Here is a 22,696-nt window from a genome sequence, read left to right as displayed (position 1 = left end):
CACTCATAAGTAATTAAAAATTATAGGTGTTAACATTAAAACAGTAACTTCAAACAATTGACAATCTGGTAATTTTCATAAATGATAGTCAAATTGTTTTAGCTATAAGCTGTTCTTATAGAAACACCTGGTTTTCTAATTGACAGTTATAAAACATTATGAGACAAAATTAACTGGACTTGATAAAATAATTTAGCTGGTTTTTACACAGCTTTCCCACTGTCTTTCAGTCTTTTTTAATTCACATTTTAATAACGTTTAAATTATTAAAAATTGTTTGACATAGCACAAAACAATACAAAAGTTTACCAATTTGTAACGATACTAGATTTTTAAAATTTGAAACAAGCATATTACTAATTTGAATGAGCTAAATTATCTTTTGATTGCATTCCAGATACATAAAAAACTTTGCTTTATGAACTGAGGGGTGCACCCTCCTTTTCACTATTCTCATTCTGTCTCTCACACCCCAACTTGGCCAGGGTTGGAATGGAGAGAAAGGAAGAGAATATTTCCCAACAACTTATCTTTGATAATCTTTCAATTTTACATCCAAAAGCTTTGGCCAGAGCTTTAGAATGCAAAAAAGAAAGAGAATTTCTTCCTAATAACTCTTCAAAAATTTTCAAATCATTTATTCTCAAATCCTCTGTTCATGCTATTAATGCACACAGATTATGCTATTCTTTCTACCCCTACTTCTCTCATTATTGCATACTTAAACTTTTTTGTCTTTTATCAATCATATAACATAAATAATAAAATATTTTTTCTCTGCATCTCACCCCCATCGACCAGCTCCCAGGAGGCAGCTGATAGTAGGGAGGGGGAAGGGGAGAAAGCTAGCTAGCTGCAAAAGGTTTCAGATTACACACATACACACAGACACTCACATAGAACAGATAACATAATGACAGGGAGACTAGTCAGAAATCCCTATACAAATCAGACAACTCCTTTGGAGAATAAGCTTTCTCCAGTTCTGTTGTTTAAGAGAAAGGGAACACACCTTTCACCTCATCTTCTTCTGCAATTCTAAGTTTGTCATCAAATAGTCTATTCCTTTCTTCTTCTTCCTTTGTTCCTGCCCCAGCATTTGCCCTGGGCACTTTTGTTACTAATGGGGCATTCTCTGGAGGAGTGAGATATATTTTTAGCATGTTCCAAAATTCCTGTAGCTGACTATTTGTAATAAATAAACCCCTTTCTGTCACTATTTCCTTGAAAAGTTTTAGATACCATTCTTTGTCTATGATTCTGCTTTGTGTTTGACCCATACTTTCGATCCCAGGCATGCCTCCCAAAACTGAAAGTAAGTGCATGTGGCCTTTCCAAAGCAACACTATATCTTATGCTCTAAGTACCTAGCCTATTTCTAAACTTTTTTGTAATCAGTTTCTTGTAATTTATAATCTCCCACGTAAGCTTGGTGATTTTTTCTCCCCATCTTAGTCCTAATATTTCTAAGGGGAAACCTGTAACGACTCTTGTTCCTTTTACCTTAGTACCACGGCATCCAGCCACTTAAGGACCTTGTTTCCTGGCGTAGTGACCATCAAGGGTTTCTTTTCCTCCGGAGCTTTTCAAAGGAACCATCCTCCCTCTGACTTTTTGTCACTGTTTGACCCACCAAAATGTTGTCCACAACCAGATTGTACACCAAACGGAGAGGTGTGAAATAAACTTGAGACATGGGCCAGGCGGAGAAGCATTACTGACTCAGTTTATTCATCTGAGGGTACAGGATATATAGAGAAAATCTAGCCTAACTTCAAAGAGTCCACCCCATGAGATACTCCCCAAAACATCTGCTGAGGATGTGACAACATACATTTCCTCGTTATCAGGGTTCCTAGATTGGGTTGTATTTTCCAAGGTTTTCCCAGGTGCCTTGGTGCCACCTGCATAGAGGAGTGAATGTGTAAATCTAAGGTTCAAAGAGTGAGAAGGAATGTCTCAGGGACCTCCTAATCAGGAAGGGATTGGAGAGCTGTACCACTTAATCATTGAGCCCTTTCAGGTAAAAGCCTAGGCAGAGGTCAAACTCTGCCTTGGATCTTAAACCCTTATCAGACTCTTAAGATCGGCCCTCAACAGACAAGTCCACAGTTGTATTTCTAAGACATTGATCAAGATCCAGGTCTCACCAAACTCAGAAGAGGAGAGAAGTCATCAGGGTATGCCTGAGATCAGACTACTAAAAGTTTGTAGGAGTCTGCCCTGAGGTTCTTCTGAGATCCTTGAAGAATATAAGACCCAGAGAAAGTAGCAGAACCACAAATAATAAAGATCAAGACTGAACAAATGCCCAACATTCCCTGCAGAAGTGCATGCAGCCTAGCCCTAACACAACCTTTCAATAGAGGAAGCAAGGCTAGAAGAATGAATAAGCCAAAAGAGACAACTATAAACAGAAGCCCAATACCAATCCAGAAGAAAGCAACTCCAAAATCTCTGCAACAAAAGTCTCAAAGAAAAACAAAACATGGCTACAAGATCAACCAGAATTTCTGGGAGAAATTAAGCAAGAATTTTCCAAATGAGATTAAAAATAAAGTTAGAGCTGTAGAAGGGGAAATAGAAAAGAAAAGAGAACCCCAGAGAAAAGACTTAAAAAGATAATTAATAGTACTAAAGTGCAAAACCTTACTTAAGTAACTGACTTCCTAGAAATTAGAATAGACCAAAGAGAAGTCAATATCTCCATAAGAAAATAAGAAATAGCGAAAAACAAGCAAAAAAACAAAAAATCAAAATATTGAAAAAAATGGAATGAAATATAAGGTGTCTCCTATAACATCATCAATAACAACAATAAGACTAATAACTAGCATTTATATAGCACTTTAATTTTGTGAAGCACTTTAAAAACACTAATTTTATCCTCACAATGTCACTGAGAGGTAAGTGCTTTTACTATTCTGATTTTACAGATCAAGAAACTGATATAGGCCATGGTGACCTACCCAGAGTTATATAGTTAGAAAATTTCTGAGATTCCATATAAACTCAGATCTTTCTGATGCCATCCTTAGGACTATCTGCTATGCCACCTGCTAGACTCACTCTCAAAAACAACTGATCTGCAAAACAAATCAAAGAAAGAAAAATCTAAGAATAACTAGACCACTAGAAACCCATGACAAAAATAAAACAAAACAAACCCTGCATACTGTATTTCAAGGAATCACAAAATAATACTACACAGATCTATTAAAACCAGAGAATGGAGGGAAAAAAAGTTCCATGATTTGTCTCCTAAAAGAAACCCCAAAATGAAAACTCCCAGAAATGTCAAAGCCAAATTTCCCAAGTCAAAGAAAAAATAGCACAAGTAGTCAGAAAGGAAGACTTCAAGTACTGAGTAGCCATAGATACAAATAAGATTTGACAATTAAAACTATAAAGAAGAGAATAGCCCAGAATACAATGCAGTGTGTCCCAAGAGCCTTGGTTTTCATTTTGAGAGATTAAAATTCCCTTTGACCCAGCAATAGCACTTCTAGGTCTGGATTCCAAAGAGATCATAAAAATGGGAAAAGGACCCACATGTACAAAAATATTTATAGCAGCTCTTTCTGTGGTGGCAAAGAATTGGAAATTGAGGGGATGCCCATCAGTTGGGAAATTGCTGAACATGTTGTGGTATATGAATGTAATGGAATACTATTGTGCTATAAGAAATGATGAGCAGGCTGGTTTCAGAAAAACCTGGGATGACTTGTATGGACCGATGCTGAGTGAAATGAGCAGAACCAGAAGAACATCGTAAACAATAATAGCCATGTTGTGCAATGACTAACTTTGATAGACTTGGCTCTTCTCAGCAATGCAAGGATCTAAGACAACTCCAAAAGACTCATGATGGAAAATGCTATCCACATCCAGAGAAAAAAACTATGGAGTCTGAATGCAGATCGAAGCATACTATTTGCTCTTTTTTTTCTTCTGTTTTGTTTCTCCTTTTTTGTGATTCCTCCTATTGGTTCTAATTCTTCTTTACAACATGACTAAAGTGAAAATATGTTTTAATAGGAGTGTTTATGTAGAGCCTATATCAGATTGCACACCATCTTGGGGAAGGAGGCAGGGAGGAAAGAGTAGAAAATTTAAAACTCAAAAGCTTATGGAAGTGATTACTGAAAACCAAAAATTAATTAATTAATTAAAATTTAAAAACAAAGATTTATTGAAATATGAAATGTTGCTGTTGTTGTTATAGTGTTCATATACTCCATTATTTTTTTCTCTTCAATCTATTTCCCAGGTGAGATGTTTTTGCTCTGAGATAATTTTCTTTTTCTATTTTTCCAAGCTTTTAACTAGAATTTTTGCTGGATTTTTTTAAATTTTTTTACTTTGTTGTAAAATTTCTTACTGTATCATGGAGTCATTGGTTTCTATTTGGTCACTAATATTACTAGAGTTTTTTTCTTTTAATTCCATTTTTAATTCCTTCTTCCTTAGCTGCTTTTCCCCCTGTTTTTTCCTCTAACAACTCTAAATTTTGGGTATTTAAAAAAATTAGCTCTTTTTAAACCCCCTTTTTTTGGCAAGGCAATTGGGGTTAAGTGACTTACCCAAGGTCACACAGCTAGTGAGTATCATGTGTCTGAGGCAGGATTTGAACTAAACTCTTTATTTCTTCCAGGAATTTTAACTGAATTTGTGCCTAAGCTGTATTTTTCTCTGTGGTTTTGCTTATAGATGTTTGGAGTCATTCTCTCATTCTGGGTTGTGTCTTGAGCTTCCCTGGCACCATAATAACTTTTCATGATTGGATTCTTTTTTTGCTTGTTTGGGGTCCTGCTGCCATTTCCTGGAGTATTGGGTGTTATGCTGTTCCTGCAACTCAGGAAATTTAAGCTTGAAAGTTTGAGCATTCAAATGCTTCCAAAGTGGTCTAATTTCAGAGAAGATCAAGAAAGAAATTAATGCTTGACATAGAATTTTTAAATTAAATATGATAGCTCTTTGGAAATTACTAAATGAGAATTAAAAGGAATATTTATATATCTCAGCACTACATAGGACCTTTACAAAAACAGAAACTGCATTAGGGCATAAAAACTTCACAAACATATAAAACCAGAAGTATCATATCCTTTATTATTATAATTGTATAACTCTTATATCCAATTAAACATTAATTAGAAAATGAATAATTTAATCCTAAGAAACTGGTGAGTCAAAGGACAAATCATAAAAATTTCATCAAAGAAAATGACAATAACACAACATACCAATATTTGTGAAATGCAGCCAAAGCCATTAATAAGAGGAAATTCATATCTCTGAACACTTTTACCAAAAAAGGAAAGAAAAAAACAGAATTTAGCATGCAACTAAGATAATTAGAAAACCAATAATTCAAAAACCTGAGCTAACTACAAATCAAAATTTTAGAAATCAAAGCAGAGATGAGTAAAATCAAAATAAAAACCATTTAAACATTAAATTAAAACTGGAACTTTTTTTTAAAAAAAAGACCAAAGGTTAACTAATTTCATTTTTTAAATGAAAAGAGATATAAATATATACATATAGATATACAAATATAGAAAAATATTACAAGAAAATTAGAACATGGAACATATTACTTATCAGACTTATGGATAGGTGAACAACTTATAAATAAACAAGAGATAGAAAGCAAAGTTAGATGTAAAATGGATAATTATTATTATACTAAACTAAAAAGAGTTTGTACAAATAAACAAATGTAACCAAGATCATAAAGAAAGTGAAAATTGGGGGGAAATTTTTATAGACAGTTTATTAAAGATCTAATACTTAAAATACATAAAGAACTTTATCAAATCTATAAGAATATGAGTCATTCCCCAATTGATAAATGTTCAAAAGATATGAACAGTTTTCCAAAGAAGAAATCAAAACAATAGTCATATAAAAAAATCTTAATTATTATTGGTTAAAGAAATGCAAATTAAAACAACCTTGAGATATCATTTTACACCTAACTTATTGGCTAAAGTCATTGAAGGGGAAAGCAACAAATGTTGGAATGGATGTGGAAGAACTGGGACACTAATTCATTGTTGATAGAATTGTGAATTGATCCAACCATTTTGGAGAACAATCTGAAATTCTGCCCAAAGAATTATTGAACTACATTTGACCCATCAATACCCCTAGTTAGTCTATTTCCAAAGATAATTAGAGAAAAAGGGAAAGCACCTACGTTCTAAAATGTTTATAGCGGCTCTCTTTGTGGTAGCAAAGAACTGGAAATTACAGGGATCCCCAACAACTGGCTGAACAAATTGTAGTATGTGGTAGGTACGGAATACTACCGTGCTACAAGAAATGATGAGCTCAAGGATCTTAGAAAAACATGGAAAGACTTGCACAAAATAATGAAGAGTGACATGAGCAGAACCAAGAGAATGCTGTATGCAGTAACAGCAATATTGTTTTGAGAACAACGCTAAGTGAATAACCTATTTTAGCTATTATAAATACCCAAATTAACTTATGTACCAAAAGGACATATGAAAAAAGACACTCTCTGAATCTAGAGAAAGAACTGATAAACAGATGTATAGAATAATTTGGCTAATCATAGCCTTCTCTAGGGCAAGGGAGGTGTGAGAGAGGTATAGAAGAAAAAAAGGGAGAAAAAGAAATTTACATTGTGGCATATTTGAAAGGAATAGCAAATTGTGCATAGCAGATTTGAAGTTTCATGTGCAATCATCTTTTTTATTGTGCTATGTTATGGAAATGCTTGTTTTATTTCTTAAACTAAAATTTTAAAAATTTTAAAAAGGAAGGAGAAAATCAAATCATCAGTATCAAAGAGTAAAAAGGAGAATTTACAAGAAATGAAGAAATAAAATTATCAGAAACTATTTTGTTCAACTATATTCTAATAAAATGAACAATTTAAATGAAATTAATCAATATTAATCAGCAAATAAATTTCATAGAATAACAAAATAATAAAGAAGTTAATAATAAGCAGGAAAAATGATTAAGTCCTAAATTAACTCACAAACAAAAGGGATCAGATGCATTTGCAAGTAAGTTCTATCAAACATTCACAGATGAATTCATTCCACTATTACATAGATTGTTTGCAAAAATAGGAAAATGAAGGCTTCTAACCAAATTCCTTCTATGATACAAATACAGTTTTGATACTTAAAGCGGGCAGAGATAAAACAGAGGAAAAGAGAATTGTAGACCAATATCTCTAATTGTTATCAACAGAAAGTTTTAAAGTAAAATATTAGCTAATAGTCAATAGCAACATATCAAAAAGATTATACATTATGACCAGGTATGATGTATATCAGGAATACAGGGGTATTAGAAAATATTAAATAATATTAGAAATATTAGATAATATTAGAAATATTTCTATATTCAATATTATATTTTAGTATTTCAATATTAGAAAAACTATAAATATAATAGATCATAATAATAACCCCCCAAAAAATCATATAATTACATCAATAGGTACAGCAAAATCTTTGACAAAACTCAACACTCATTTCTGTTTAAAAAAACCACAACACTACAAACCTAATAACAAATGGATCTTAATGTCATAGGTAGTGTATATATATACATAAAACTAAGAGCCAACTTTGTCACATAAATAAACTAGAAGCCTTTGCATCAACATTAAGGGATGTATTAAAAGCAGTATCACAACCCCTACCTTCATTCAAGTTAGATTACTTTTCCTTAAGAAGTTTTAAGGCCATATTTAAAACTTGGTTGGCTCAGAGGACCAAAGGCTCAGGATGTTGACATTACTTCCTTGCGGCCTGAGCCATGAATAGCTCCAGGAGCTTTTTCCAAGGCTTGCTTGCTTGGTAGAGAATGATTGGCAACACAGGTAAGGGAGCTTTACTCAAAGCTCCTCAATGGCTATCTTTGTCGAATGCCCTTCTCTTATTATGGCTAAGTAAATCTTCTCTTGTTAACTCTCGAATGACTTGGAATGTCTCGTCTTTTTTCCTATGATTTAACCTAAAGTACTAGGGGATTTACATGCATCAGGCTCACCCCAAAAGAGGGGTAAAGCAAGTATGTCTATTAATCACCGCTACTATTTTGCATAGTGCCAGAAATGATAGCCATAGCAATAACAAGAAAAATATATTGAGATCATCAGGATAGGTGAAAATAAAAACAAAATAGTCACTTTTTCAGATGACATAATAATCTACTTAGAGAATATTGAGAGCCAACTAAAAGTTAACTGAGAGAATTTTGTATTTCAGCAAATTTTGAGGCTATAAAATAAATCCACACAGATCATCAATATTTCTGTTTATTATCAAAAAATCTGGCCTCAGACATTTACTAGCTGTCTGACCCTGGGCAACTCATTTAACCTTGTTAGCTTCACTTTTCTCATCTGTAAAAATATATGAGAGAAGGAAATAAACCACTCCAGTATCTTCGCCAAGAAAACCCCAAATGGAGTCACAAAGAGTTAGACACAACTGAAAAACAACAACAAATTCAAAAATAATGAGACACACAAGGCAGATCAGTTGTAATCAGTCAACTCTTTATCTAAACTAACAATATTAATTAAATAGAAAATATGAACAAACTTTAAAGAATAATGCAATATTTAACATACGCTCTCTTAAACAGAGAAGTAGGAGTCCTCTGGTGTCTATCACCTCCCAAGCAGAAAGTTATAAGTGCCTCTCTTTGGTGCCTCATACCTTGGCTGCTGAAGGCCAAGATGTTATAATGCACAGAGCTCTGGCAAGGGTGTCACAAAACCACTGTCTCAGTGCCTCAGTCTCCATTCTCCTTCAGTATATTGATCCACATTCCAAACCACATTATTCACTCAACATGCCGCCTCCTTGCCTTTGCTCTTAAGATCTTTTCCCTTCAGGTCTAGAGAAAAAACAATATTGTTCTTAGTTCCTACATTTCTCAGAGACTCACCCAGCCAAGAATTGCAGAAGCTAGACTCCAATGCCCTGCTATATTCATTTCCTCAACAACAATGAGAGCAAAAGGCAGGTTACTTTTGAAAGGGTCTATGTGTCCAGAAAAGTCTGGAGCATGGGTGACTAGGAGAGATACTAGAAGTAGGAAGCCCTTTGTAAATATTGAATAGCACCAAAACTTTGAGTACCTAAAAGTGGACCATGATTATGAAAGGCAAAAGAAAGGTACAAAAGGGGGGATATAACTAAAGAGATGTCTTCCTTTTCACAGTCTTGCCAGTGACAGACCCTAGCGGCTAGCACTGCCTTAAGATAGATATTCTCTGCTTCTTTGCTCAGGCTGTGCGTGGAATGCATTCCTCTGCCAACCTAGTTTCTCATCTGCCCATTGAGGGTGCACGCTGGTTTTCCATTATGCTATAATAAAAGTTTTGGCAGCAAAAGAACAAGTATCTAGTTTCAGGTTCCCTGTCTATTCCTGGCCGAGATTTTAAATAACACTGTCAACATTCAGTAAGGACATAGGTCAGTAAAGACCACAGATGGGGGTAGGGTTCTTTTAAATTTACTGTACAAAGATGTATAATGTATCACAATTATTTATGGAACTAAGCATTTTCAATTCCCAACATGGCTTGGTGGCAATCTAAGCATCTAAGCAGAAGCTATCCTAAGTTATATTTTACATTATAAATAACTCCAAATATAGCAAATAAAGATGGGAAGCTATATTTCTCAGGATCTGTCATACATTTTAAACAGAGAATAGACTGCAAGCTTTCTTCCTGAATACCTTGGGTGTTCATTCACTTTGTCTTCTTCAATCTCTGCTTCATCGTCATTGGTCTTTATGACATTTCCTATAGTTTCTTTTCATAAAGTCACTTAGAGTCAGTCTAGGTACGGAATGAAAAGAATTATTTGGTTTTTCCATGGGTTTTGTTCACTGAGCATTGTGACACATAGTTTTCCTTAAAGGGCCCCTATCCAAGCGGCAGCTAGGTGGCACAGTGGATAGAGCTCTGGCCTTGGAGTCAGAAGGACCTGAGTTCAAATCCAGACTCAGACACTTGACACTTACTAGCAGTGTGACCCTGGGCAAGTCACTTAACCCCAACTGCCTCACCAAAAAGCAAAAAAAAAAAAAAAAAGGCCCCCTATCCAAATAAATATAAATGGAAAGTAAGGTGCCAACCAGTCAGTGGCTAAATTGGAAATTAAACCTTTTCAGATGTTTATTTCTTTCTCACATTTCCTGATGAATTTTTCTATAACCTTGGTCAGTATAAAGTCATTTGCCAAGGTTCTTAATGTTTCTTTCATGATTTGAAATGTGATATTCATATCTGGATATAATTCAAATAACAGTGATCTGCCCCTGCTTATGGGTCTGACAACTCTCCAAAAAGGAACTTATCATACCCTTATATATAGCTCCAAAACTGTTTTCATGTACCCAATAAAGTGTCCCAAGAAAATTTCCTCATTGATGAAAATTGATTTGTCTTACCAGGATGACCAAAAGCACTTGGATAGAATATAATAATAATATAAATTTCTAATGAAGCATATCTTGAATGGAAGTTTAACTTATCCACAATTCTAGTGACTTATTTCCAAATCATTTTGCATATAACTTCTTAGTACGTAGCTGTATGTTGTCTTCCCCATTAGACTGAGTTCCTTGAGAGCAGTCTTTTGCCTTTCTTTGTACCCCCAGCAGTTAGCAGTGCCTAGCACACAGTAGCATGAATAGATATTTATTGATTGACTAATAAATTGATTCTACTCATTCTTGCCCCAAGTATTTATTAACATCCTACTATATGCAAAGTTCTCTGCAAAGTCCTAGGAATACAAGGGGAAAAAAGCTAAAATAGTCTCTACCCTCAAAGAGCTTAAATTATCCTAGTGGCAAACAAGGTATAAGCAAATAAGAAAATAGAAACCTAACAATTAGAACCAATTACTAGGTCCAAGAAGCTGGGGCACTATGATGTCTGCTTCCATTAAAGATACTTTCCTAATGCTCTGGACCCACACATGAATTCTGAACCCAGTTCAGGACTAGGGGAACCTGACTACATAAAAAGGGGTCAGAATCCTTTTCTTGTACTCTTTGGTTCACCACACACACACACACACATACATACACACACACACCCTAATGACTGAGGGAGTGAAAAAAAACAATTACTTAATTCTTACGCTTGACTCATATCAAGGGTTTCACAAAAAGGAGGGAGTAAAAAGTTACTCAATATACAAAGTAAATCAGTTATGGGACAGATTATTGTTTATACACAAAATAAATATTTAACACCAAGGCTCATAAAAGCCCTCATTGACAGACTAACTAAAACAAGCTAAATAAGTAGCAGTATTGATTATTAGGCAGAGCTGCTGAATAAGCATTTTCACATTGTACCTCACCTCTGCACTGTCCAAACGATTTCCTCCCAGGTCTGTGACTTTTGGCAAGCCAGATGATGGTTTGGAGCTCTTCTGAGTAATTGGCATCTTTTCCAAGAAACAATGGAGTAGATGCTGGGGATTCCTCCCAAAGTGTAACTGTATTTACTGAGAACTCAGGATCTCTGGACCTTTTAAATTCATAAGATCACATCTAAGCTTAGATATATCCATCTTGAAATCAGTGTTATGTCACCCAAGATCATGCAAAAAAAAAAAAAAGCAAAAGCTAAATCCAGAGACCCATGCTCAAGCTCACCTTGCTAAGCTTCCATACTTGAAGCAACATATAGAAGCAGTAAAAATACAGTAAAAAGAAAAAGGGGTAAGTGTGACAGCCTTCTCCCCCAATACTCCCAAGGACAGTCTCAAATAGTCCTTACACAACCTGAGGTTGAGAAGAAGAAACTGAATTACTCCCTTGAGTTTTTACCAAGAAGGAGATTGCTTTATCATTCTCAAAGGGACTAAGTCCTTCAGTGCTGAGGCACATTGGCTAGCTGGAAACAGATGAGGCTTTGCTATCTCCAAAGCATCAAAGGGCTGATCTAGCACTTTCAATCACGCAGAAGCATGCATGGCATCTCTGCTTATGCCCTGTTATGCCATATGTGGGGCCACACATATTGAATGGGCTATATCCACATGTAGTATGGAGGTGTCATTGCATGGCTTGAATGTAGGCAGAATAGACATTTCTAGCCTCTTCTCCCCAACCCTTCTCCAAAGGAGTCTTTAATTCCTGCCAGGAGGGGAAGCAGAAGGGAGGACAGGGGCCAGAGGCCACCACCCTGCTCTCCTCACAGAGAAGTGCTGCTCTTTTAAATATAGTTAGCAGGGGGCGGGGGGCTGGGGGCAGGGTGCGGGAGGGAAGTGCAGATATCAATTTTAAGTTCAAGCCAACTTCTGACTGCTGTTCATTATTGGGTGGGGAAGAAGGACCCCAAGCTTTATCTCCAAGACTTAACTTTATTTCCTATTACCAGTTCCACAATGAACATATATAGCAATTAGTCAAAAAACCTATTATCCACATCACAAAACAGAAATCAGAGGAAGTATACATAGGAGAATACATACAAGACAATACAGAGTAAAGGAGCTCTCTCATTGGGAGCATGGTAATTCAACTCAATCAAGAGGGTCCTAGATCTCAACTAAGAGGAAGTTCCCCAAAGTCTCTAGTGTAAGCATGGGAATAGAGACATGATGGAGACTGCCAGCTCTTCTCATGTCTTCCCAGAGTCTTTTCCTTCAGTGAACTGAAATGAAGTTGGCCTCTTCCATCTTCCCTCTTGAAGCTGGAAGCCTGAAGCACCTAAGGAACTAGAAACTTGAAGAGAACTTGAAGAAAACTAGAATATTCAAGATCTCCCACTCTCATCAACTCTGTCCTGCCCCTCACATAGAGCAGGGCATTCATCTCTACCAATGGGGAAATAATCCCATACCAATGGACTTTGGGGTTAGGGATACATGTCTAATATCCATAAAGTATTTCTCCTTAAAAGAAAGGGCAAAGGCGTGTGTTGGGAAGAGGCAATAATTATCAAAACTAAATGAAAACCTCCCCCCCTGCCCACCCTGGAACTCAGAGTTCACAGTTAAAGAATGTCCCAGATTCCTCTGGTTAAAGTCCTCCTGAGAAATGGCATGAGGCACACAGATGCTCACAATAAGATTCAAGAGACAGATATGTAGAAGATAAGAGAACTGGAGAAACATGGACACAGAGGAGAATATTACCTAGCAACTCGAGTTTTAATGAAGAAATGATGAAGATGATGATTTCAATGAAGAAAGTCATTGATTCTACTGACAAAGCAAGAAATTCATGGACATGTGAAAATGATTTGCTTACAACTCGATCCTGGAATAGGAGGCTATATAATTATGATGCTAATATACCAGACAGATGGGGTCACAGTGAACATAAAGATCTATATCCTTACAAATTTGACACAGACGGTGATCAACAAAATGATATTAATGGAAGAAAAACGCCTCCTCAAGAAAAGTCATCTACTCATGAGCACTCTAAGCAAAGAAATCTCACCAAAAAAGCAGAAAAAACACACACACACACACACACACACACACACACACACACACACACCCCAGAAGAAATGTAAAAAGAAAGCCACAAATAGAGCTATAGATTCCTTGAATGAATGCTCAGGAGAAACTTAGGTTTCAGTGCTATGAAAAAGAAACAATCACATAAGTGAAAGAAAAATATCTAGAAAAAGACTCCCAAAAAACCTGCTTCTTTCTCAGAGTCAGAAAGTGATTCTTCTCACCCAGATGATTTAGCACCCAGTAGTTCTGGGGAAAGTGAGGGAAAAGACACAAAAAAAAAAGGAAAAAAAGAAAAGAAAAGAAAAAAAAAGAATCAGAAAGGTCACTGTATCAATGCAGACAGTCTAGAGGGATGGTCCCACCATCACAAGAAAAGGTAGAAGATATAGAAGAAAGAGGGGCCTATGATAGGTTGGCAGTAAAAAGGTTTTATTGGGGGAGCTGACTTACAAAGCCCATCCTGGGCAGCAGCAGGACAATGGCAGATCTCTGCACACACTTAGGCCAGGTTATGTACTACATAGAAACGGAACAAAGAAGGCTTAGTGCCAAGAGATGGTCCATGGTCACCTGGGCGGTTACATGTAAATTTTCCCCAGAAGCTATTTTACTGTTTACAATAACCATGATGCCATAGGTCACATTCTCAGGCTCTTATTCTTACCATACTGTCACATCACCCCAACAAAGAGGAAGAGTGAGCTACAAAAGAGGACAATCAAGTGGACGAACTGAAAAATGTCTACAGGTGAAAAGACTAATAAGAGCTTAGAAGATCATAAAATAGAAGAAAGGCTTCACCCTCCAGATTTCCTAGGTGACCCCTTGAACTTGACGGATCTGGTAGTGACGCTGTCTTGTTTAGCACAAGCAGACAAAGTGGTGAGAGCTATCTTATGCCATCCACATCCTATGAGATGAATTTTCTCCTATCTGAACTTGTTAAACATGATCCTCTTCTGTTGGTAATGGGGAAGCTGTTACTAGTTTTTATAATGAAGGTTTCTTGAAGAGGAAAAAAAAGGTCAGAAGGTGACACAAACAGGGCAACTTGATGACTGCTATGTTGCATTTTTTAAACACTTTAAAAAACCCACACTGTGATGATAAAAGTTAACAACTTTATGTACCATCCTCTTTGTGTTCATTGTATACTAATACTATCTTGTTTTTTGGTCACATTTCTAAGGAAAAAGAAAATGAATTAGCTAAGTTGAATATTTTTTTTAAAGAAATAGGAAAGTCCAAGACTCAACTTAGGTAAGTATCTAGCCATCATTAATCCCATTATATATGGCCTTTTCTGTTTCAATGTGTTTATCCATAGGCCAGGAAAGCTTCTTTAGCCCTAGACCTTTGGGACATCTAGTGATTTTTTCCCTTTTGCTCTAGCTATAACTTTTGTGGGAAAGTAGCTCCTGATTCCTCGAATGGGTTTCTGAACCCATTCTATATGTAGTATTGTTTGAAATTCTCCACTCCTTAAGCTTATGGTGATTAAATTTTCTAGAGCAATACCCATTTCAAGGTGGAAAAAGCATAATAACAACATACACTGAAATGGAAAATGGGATATTTTAAATTAAGCTCAAGCTGGCAGTGATATTTATATCATCAAAGTTCTGTCAAGAACAGATTCCATCAATGTGATTATTGGAACAAGCTCAAGGAAGCAACCAGTCCATTGCAGATGCTACACAGAGCAGGGAGCTTCATGATGATGCTGTAAAACATGAAATGACATTAAGTGTACCCCACATGCATATTGTTTTTTTCTGTCATTTAATCGTGTCCAACTCTTCATGACCCCATGGACAACAGCACACCAGTACTGTACCTAGGATTTTCTTGGCAAAGATACTAGAGTGATTTGCCATTTCTTTCTCCAGTAGATTAAGCAGACAGCTTAAGTGACTTGCCTAGGGTCACACAGCTAGTAAGTGCCTAAGGTCAGATTTGAACTCAGGTCTTTCTGACTCCAGGCCCAGCACTTTATCCACTGAGTCACTTAGTTGCCTATCCTGCATGCACACCTCACTACTATTTTATTATAAGTTTGAGACCATTGTTCCCATGGATGCTGGGTGTATTGTGTGTGTGTGTGTGTGTGTGTGTGTGTGTGTGTGAGAGAGAGAGACAGACAGACAGACAGACCGACCGACAGAGAGACAATGACAGAGACAGAGAGGAGGAGAGAGACAGAGAGACAGAGAGAGAGAGGGAGAGAAGGAGACACACAGAGGGAGAGAGAGAGAGGGAGAGAAGTAGAGAGAGAGAGAGAGAGAGAGAGAGAGAGAGAGAGAGAGAGAGAGAGAACATCAGGGTGGAGAATGCTTTGTGACAATTGTTTTACTGTAACATCGTAGTAAACACCTGAGCTAAGAGCTAATTGTGTCTACCTACTGATTGTTAATGGGTAGCACACTGTTCAGTGGCTTGGTTGCTGTGTTAGGAGTGCAAATGCACAGTTTCCCCCTGGAAATAGCAGCCATCCTTTGAGACCTCAGTCCACAACTATTGGGACAAATAATCCAGAGAAGGTATTGCAAATACATTAACAATATACATACATAACACTTTATGAGTATCAAAAAGTATAAAGCAGAATTATATATAATCCAACAAGGAATTGTATATAGCTCATTCACTGATAATATAATAATTTATCCAATATGTAAATTGGATGGTTCTCATTCTTTTGTAACTATTAATCTTTGCACATCTGTACTCAAAATGGAACCAGTTTTTCTATAATCTGTGACTGGACTCAGTCTAGGCAGTTTCTGCAGTTGAGGTTTGCTTTGGTTTTTGGTTGGTTCTTTTTTTTTTGTAGGCAATTGGGGTTAAGTGACTTGCCCAGGGTCACACAGCTAGTAGGTGTCAAGTGTTCGGTCTGAGGTCGGATTTGAACTCAGGTCCTCCTGACTTCAGGGCTGGTGCACTATCCACTGCGCCACCTAGCTGCCTCTGCAGTTGAGTTTCCAGGCAAAAAAAAGGTACTGTCTCTGAGTTCAGCTCTCCCCCTTATCTGAACTGGGGTCCTTCTCTAGTCCTAGGCAAAATTATTGGGTTTCTAGATGCATCTTGTTTTACTCAACCTTTTACCTAACACCTTTACCTAGAGCCTTCTGGACTGGGACATGTTTCAACATTCTTGAGTTTCTGTTTTATAATTACCTCGCTACATCTTAATAGCAAGATGTTGGCTCATTTTTGATATCTTCAGTATTCTCTTTATATCTATGACCTGAAATTTTTTATTTCCTGTAAACGTGGACCTTTATTCTGCCTAACTTCCAATTTCATCTTCAGCTGATATATTTCATGTTTATGCTTTTCTATCTGCTTATCAAGTTTCTCTAATACTCTGTGAACATCAAAGTTTTTAAACAAAGCTTTGCCATCTTGGTTCCATTCTTAACAAATCAGGCTTGATAATATCATTTTTTAACATTGATTATTTGGGCATCAGTTTCCTATGAAATAATTGATAATTCTCCTAAATGTACTTGGCACTAGATGGCCACCTAGTACACAAAATAACAGAAAATAATTCTGCTTTTCAGTTTAGTTTTCAGGGTTGTACATGTAACTGTGAATTTCTATTAGCTTTCATTTTAAAGTATATAATTAAATTTGGAACTCAAAATCTTGTGGAAATGAATGTTGAAAACTAAAAATTAATTAATTAATTAAAAAAACTAAAAAGTGAAAATGAAGTATATAATTACTTTTTCCCTTTTTTACATTAATAGATCTTTATGGAATAAAACAAGCATTTCCATAACAATACAATAAAAAAGATGATTGCCCGTAAAATTGCAAATCTACTAAGTGCAACCAAAAAAAAAGAAAAAAAAGGAAGGGAATGGGCTCCAGCTGACATAATAGGTCAAGAGACTGGAGGGGACATTGTCACTCCTTTCCTTCCTGCTAGATTCATCTATAGGCTGGTGGGAAAGAAAGTCTGCAGACCCAGAAGGGATCCAGGCTGATTTGGAGGAGACTCTGGCCTTCACCTTGCTTTGCTTTATTTCTACAGGGATGCTAGACAGGAGGCAACAGACTCTCTAACTCCATTCTCATTGTCCCTGTTGACCTGTATGATATTCTACCTGATTTTCAAACCTAGCCAACAGCTATAGTGATATAATGATTTGTATATGGTGAAGGTAAGCGTACCCAGGTGGCAAGATGAAAGTGTTCCTGATTTTCACAGGAATTCTCTCGTTTTGTGTTTTTCCCCAAAGTACATTCTTGGGGGGCCAACAATACTGAATTCCTTCCTGCACCTGACTTAACCAAGAACAGTTAAGTTCAGCAACAGATCTGTTTCCTGGCTCCAGCAACACCTGATGGGTATACCTTAAGTGCCTTCCCCAAACCTTGCCCCTGTGAATAATAGATCCATAATCCTGATCCTTATCTACTGATTTCTCAACTCTCTGCAATCTGACTGAACCTCACCATTCAACTGAAACTCTTCTCTCTAAATTTATCAATAATTTCTGAATTGCCACATCTAATGACCTTTGCTCAGTTCTCAAACTTAACTGATCTTTCTGCAGCATTCAACATCGCTGGTCACTCTTTCCTCTTGAATACACTCTTCTCTCTAATAAACAACAGGGGCAATGGGGTGTTCTGTTGTCTACATTTTTTAGTTAATTGTGAGAAGGTAAAGATGTGGCTCACTGTCACTCATGAAAGATTGATCACTCCTTGTACTCCTTCATAGAGAAGGACCTCAACTCATGCATAGAAACTCTCAGAAAAAATTTTGTACAGATAGGAGAAGGTATATACATCAGTAGTTATTGATATTCTTTCAGTCACTTTTCTCTAGTATTAATAAAGTCCATTATATTCCTCATGCCTTTGCTATCTTCTCTTTTAGATACTTTTTTTTCATATGTCATTCATTGTCTTCAACCAGATCTCCTCCAATCCACAGATCTGGTCCAATCTAGTATTTTTAAAATCTTTGTTCTCTTTAGTGCCAATTCTACCTCCTCTATAAGTAACTGAGGGACTGTGATGCTGGGGTTCACATATGTATCATATATGCTATGCTATCCTTGATGCGGAAACAATTTGTTGAAATGTTTTTTTCCAAATCTTTTCCATTTCTCTTCTGTTTGTAATCTTCCTTCTATTTTCCTTGAATGCCCTTAGGATGACTTTATTTAGTTGAATATCTTAGCAAGCTTTCTTTAGACTAGTTATACTGCTTGTCTCTGCTTTAACTCATAATGGTGATCCTGCTCATAATCATTTATCATTCTTTGTCATGAGATTTTACTGATAAGTTTGAATTCTAACCCAGTGTTCCTTTTGGTAACCATCTTTCTCCATTTGACAAGCAAGTCAGATGTTTGGGGTAATGAGTGTCAAGGAATCCTATAATTCTAATCATTATTAATAATATAGGACTTGGATCATTACTCTAGATCCAGCTACTACATATTGAGCTGGTTGCTGAGCACATCATTCTGAGCAATGTCTTTTTTTTTAATTTAACACTTTATTTCTCCCCAATTACATGCAAAAATAAGTTTTAACATTGATTTAAAATTTTTGAGTTCCAAATTTTTTCTCTCGCTCCTCCTCCTCCCCCCTCATTGAGAAGGCAAGCAATTTGATATATCCATGTGCAGCCATGCAAAACATATTTCCATGTCAGTCACGTTGTGACAGAAAACATAGACCAAAGGGAAAGAAAAAAAACAGGAAATATAAAGAAAGTAAAGGAAAAGTATGCTTCTATCTGCATTCAGACTCCATCAGTTCTTTCTCTGGAGATGGAGGACATTTTTCATCACAAGTTCTTCAGAACTGTCTTAGATCATTGTTTGCTGAAAATAGCTAAATCGTTCACAGTTGATCATTGTACAATATTGCTGTTACTATGTACAATATTCTCCTGGCTCTGCTCATCTCACTTTGCATCAGTTCATATAAGTATTTCCAAGTTTTTTAAGAACATTCTGCTCATCATTTGTTATAGCACAATAATATTGTATCACACTATTCCCCAATTGATGGACAGTCTCTTAATTTCCAATTATTTGCTACTACTAAAAGAGCTATAAATATTTTTGTACACATAGGTCCTTTTTCTTTGTGTTTTTTATCTCTTTTTGATACAGACCGAGTAGTGGTATTACTGGGTCAAAGGCTACATATGCTTTTTAAGGTCTTTGCGCATAGTTCCAAGTAGAATGATTGTGTCAGTATACAACTTCACCAACACTGCATTAGTGTCTTAATTTTCCCACATCACCTTCAAGATTTGTCATTTTCCTTTTTGGTCACATTAGCCAATCTGCTAAGTGTGAAATGGTAGCTCAGAGTTTTTTCAATTTCCATTTATTTAATCAATAGTGATTTAGAGCATTTATTCATATAATATAGATCTGAAAACTGCCTGTTCACATCCTTTCACCATTTATCATTTGAGGAATGGCCCTTATGTTTACAAATTTGACTCAGTTGATACAGGCAGAGCCAAGACGGCAGAGTAAAGGCAGAGCCTCACCTAAGTTCTCCTCCAAACTCCTCCAAATACTTTTTTTTTTTGGCAAGGCAGTTGGGGTTAAGTGACTTGCCCTGAGTCACACAGCTGGTAAGTATCAAGTGATCAAGTGTCTGAGGCCTCATTTGAACTCAGGTCCTCCTGACTCCAGAGCCGGTGCTCTATCCACTGCTCCACCTAACTGCACCCCCCCCCCCGCCCCAAATACTGTTTTTAAATGACCCTAAACAAATTCTAGAGTGGCAGAAACCACAAAAAGACAGAGTGAAAAAAATTTCCAGCTCAAGACAACTGGAAGGTTGGCAGGAAAGATCTGTTGCGCCAGGGTGAGAGAGGAGTGGAGTGCACAGCAGGCTGCACCAGCACAGCTGGGGCCACATCAGACCAGGGCTAGGCCTTGGGAGTGACTGAATCAGCTGCAGCTGCAGCACCGGCTGCTTCCGAGCTCTCAGCTAACAGACAGTAAGGGGGTCGAACAACTGGTCAGAAGGAGATTACAAGGGTCTTTTCGCTAACACTGGGGGCAGCACTCTGTTGCTTTGCCCATACTGAGATCTGGGACACATCCTGGGTGGCAGCCCCAGGGCAAGAAGGAGCACTGGCATAGCAGAGCTTGCAGCCACAGTGGAGGAGGCACCCTTCTCACAGTTTCAGGGCAGAAAAGAGTGTTTGTGGTCACTCACAGAGCACAGCACAGGCCAGGAGAGGAGTAAACACCTCTCCTTAGATTACACTACCTTGGAAGAACTGAAGACTTACAGGTCCCTAGAAGTATCTCTGAAAACAGCTGAACAAAACCCCTGAGGCTTGGGACAGTGCGCCCTCCACCCTGGAAGCAGAGCCCTAATTTAACAAAGAGTTAAAAGTCAACAAATAGGTTGGGGAAAATGAGCAAACAATGGAAAAAACTCTGATTGTAGAAAATTGCTATGATGACAAGGAAGATCAAAACACACACTCAGAAGAAAACAAAGTCAAAGCTCCTACATACAAAGCCTCCAGAAAAATACAAATTGGTCTCAGGCCATGGAAGAGCTCAAAAAGAATTCTGAAAATCAAGTTAAAGAGGTAAGGGAAAAATTGGGAAGAGAAATGAGAGAGATGCAAGAAAATTATGAAAAACTAGTTAGCAGTTTGGCAAAGGACACACAAAAAAATAGTGAAGAAAATAAATAATACCTTAATAAACAGACTAGGCCAAATGAGAAAAGAGGTCCAAAAAGCCAATGAGGAGAAGAATACCTTACAAAGCAGAACTGGCCAAACAGAAAAGGAGGTCCAAAAGGTCACTGAAGAAAATAATTCCTTAAAAATTAGAATGGAGAAAATGGAAGCTAATGACTTTATGAGAAAAGGAAAAACTATAAAACAAAACCAAAAGGATGAAAAAATAGAAGGCAATGTGGAATATCTCATTGGAAAAACAACTGATCTGGAAAATAGATCCAAGAGAGATCGTTTAAAAATTACTGGACTATCTGAAAGCCATGATTAAAAAAAAAAAAGCCTGAACATCATCTTTCAAGAAATTATCAAGGAACACTGTTTGATATTCTAGAACCAGAAGGGAAAATAGAAATTGAAAGAATCCACTTATCACATGCTGAAAGAGCTCCCTAAATGAAAACTCCCAAAAATATTATAGCTGAATTCCAGAGCTCTCCACGTTCAAGGAGAAAATATTGCAAGCAACCAGAAAGAAACAATTCAAGTATTGTGGAGCCTCAGTCAGGATAACACAAGATTTAGCAGTTTCCTCAAAGGGCTTGGAATATGATATTCCAGAGGGCGAAGGAGCTAGGATTACAACCAAGAATCACCTCCTCAGCAAAACTGATTATAATCCCTCAGGGGGGAAAAATGAATATTCAGTAAGATAGAAGACTTTCAAACATTCTTGATGAAAAGACCAGAGCTGAATAAAAACTTTGACTTTCAAATACAAGACTCAAGAGAAGCATAAAAAGGTAAATAGGAAAGGGAAATAAACTGTTTACATTCCTACATGGGAAGATGATATTTGTAACTCATGAGACCTTTCTCATTATTAGGGTAGTTGGAGGGAATATATAGACAGAGGGGACAAGGTGAGTTGAATATGAAGGTGTGATATCTAAAAAAGAAAATTAAGCTGTGAGAGAGGAATGTCTTTGGTGAAAGAGAAAGGGGGAGGTAGAACAGGGTAAATTATCTCACATAAAAGAGGCAAGAAAAAGCTTTTATAGTGGAGGAGAAGAGGTGGGAGGTGAGGGGGAGTGAATGAATCTTACTCTCATCAGAACTGGCTCAAAGAGCGAATAACATACACACTCAATTGGGTATAGAAATTGATCTTATCCTACAGGAAAGTAGGAGGGGAAGGGGGTGATAGAAGGGAGGGCAAAGGGAAAGTGGGGAAGGAGTAGTCAGAAGCAAAACACTTTTGAGGAGGGACAAGACAACACTTTTGAAAGGAGAGAGAGAATAGAATAAATGGGGGGGATATGATGGAGGAAAATACTGTTAGCAATAGTAACTGTGAAAGAAAATTTGAAACAAGTTTCTCTGATAAAGGCCTCATTTCTCAAACATATAGAGAACTGAGTCAAATTTATAAAAATAAGCCATCCACAACTGATAAAGATCAAAATATATGAACAGTTTTCAAATGAAGTAA

At 36.8% G+C, this 22,696-nt stretch overlaps 1 pseudogene; it reads left to right on the top strand.

The window, feature by feature from the left end:
• The first annotated feature begins 13,037 nt into the window (after window positions 1–13,037).
• On the top strand, window positions 13,038–19,663 carry LOC110199040 (uncharacterized; annotated as a pseudogene).
• Window positions 19,664–22,696: the final 3,033 nt, after the last annotated feature.

Source organism: Phascolarctos cinereus, unplaced genomic scaffold (genome assembly GCF_003287225.1).
Source record: "Phascolarctos cinereus isolate Bilbo 61053 unplaced genomic scaffold, phaCin_HiC Scaffold_1;HRSCAF=81, whole genome shotgun sequence".
NCBI classification, from domain to species: Eukaryota; Metazoa; Chordata; class Mammalia; order Diprotodontia; family Phascolarctidae; genus Phascolarctos; species Phascolarctos cinereus.
This window is presented reverse-complemented; position numbering and strand designations above follow the sequence as displayed.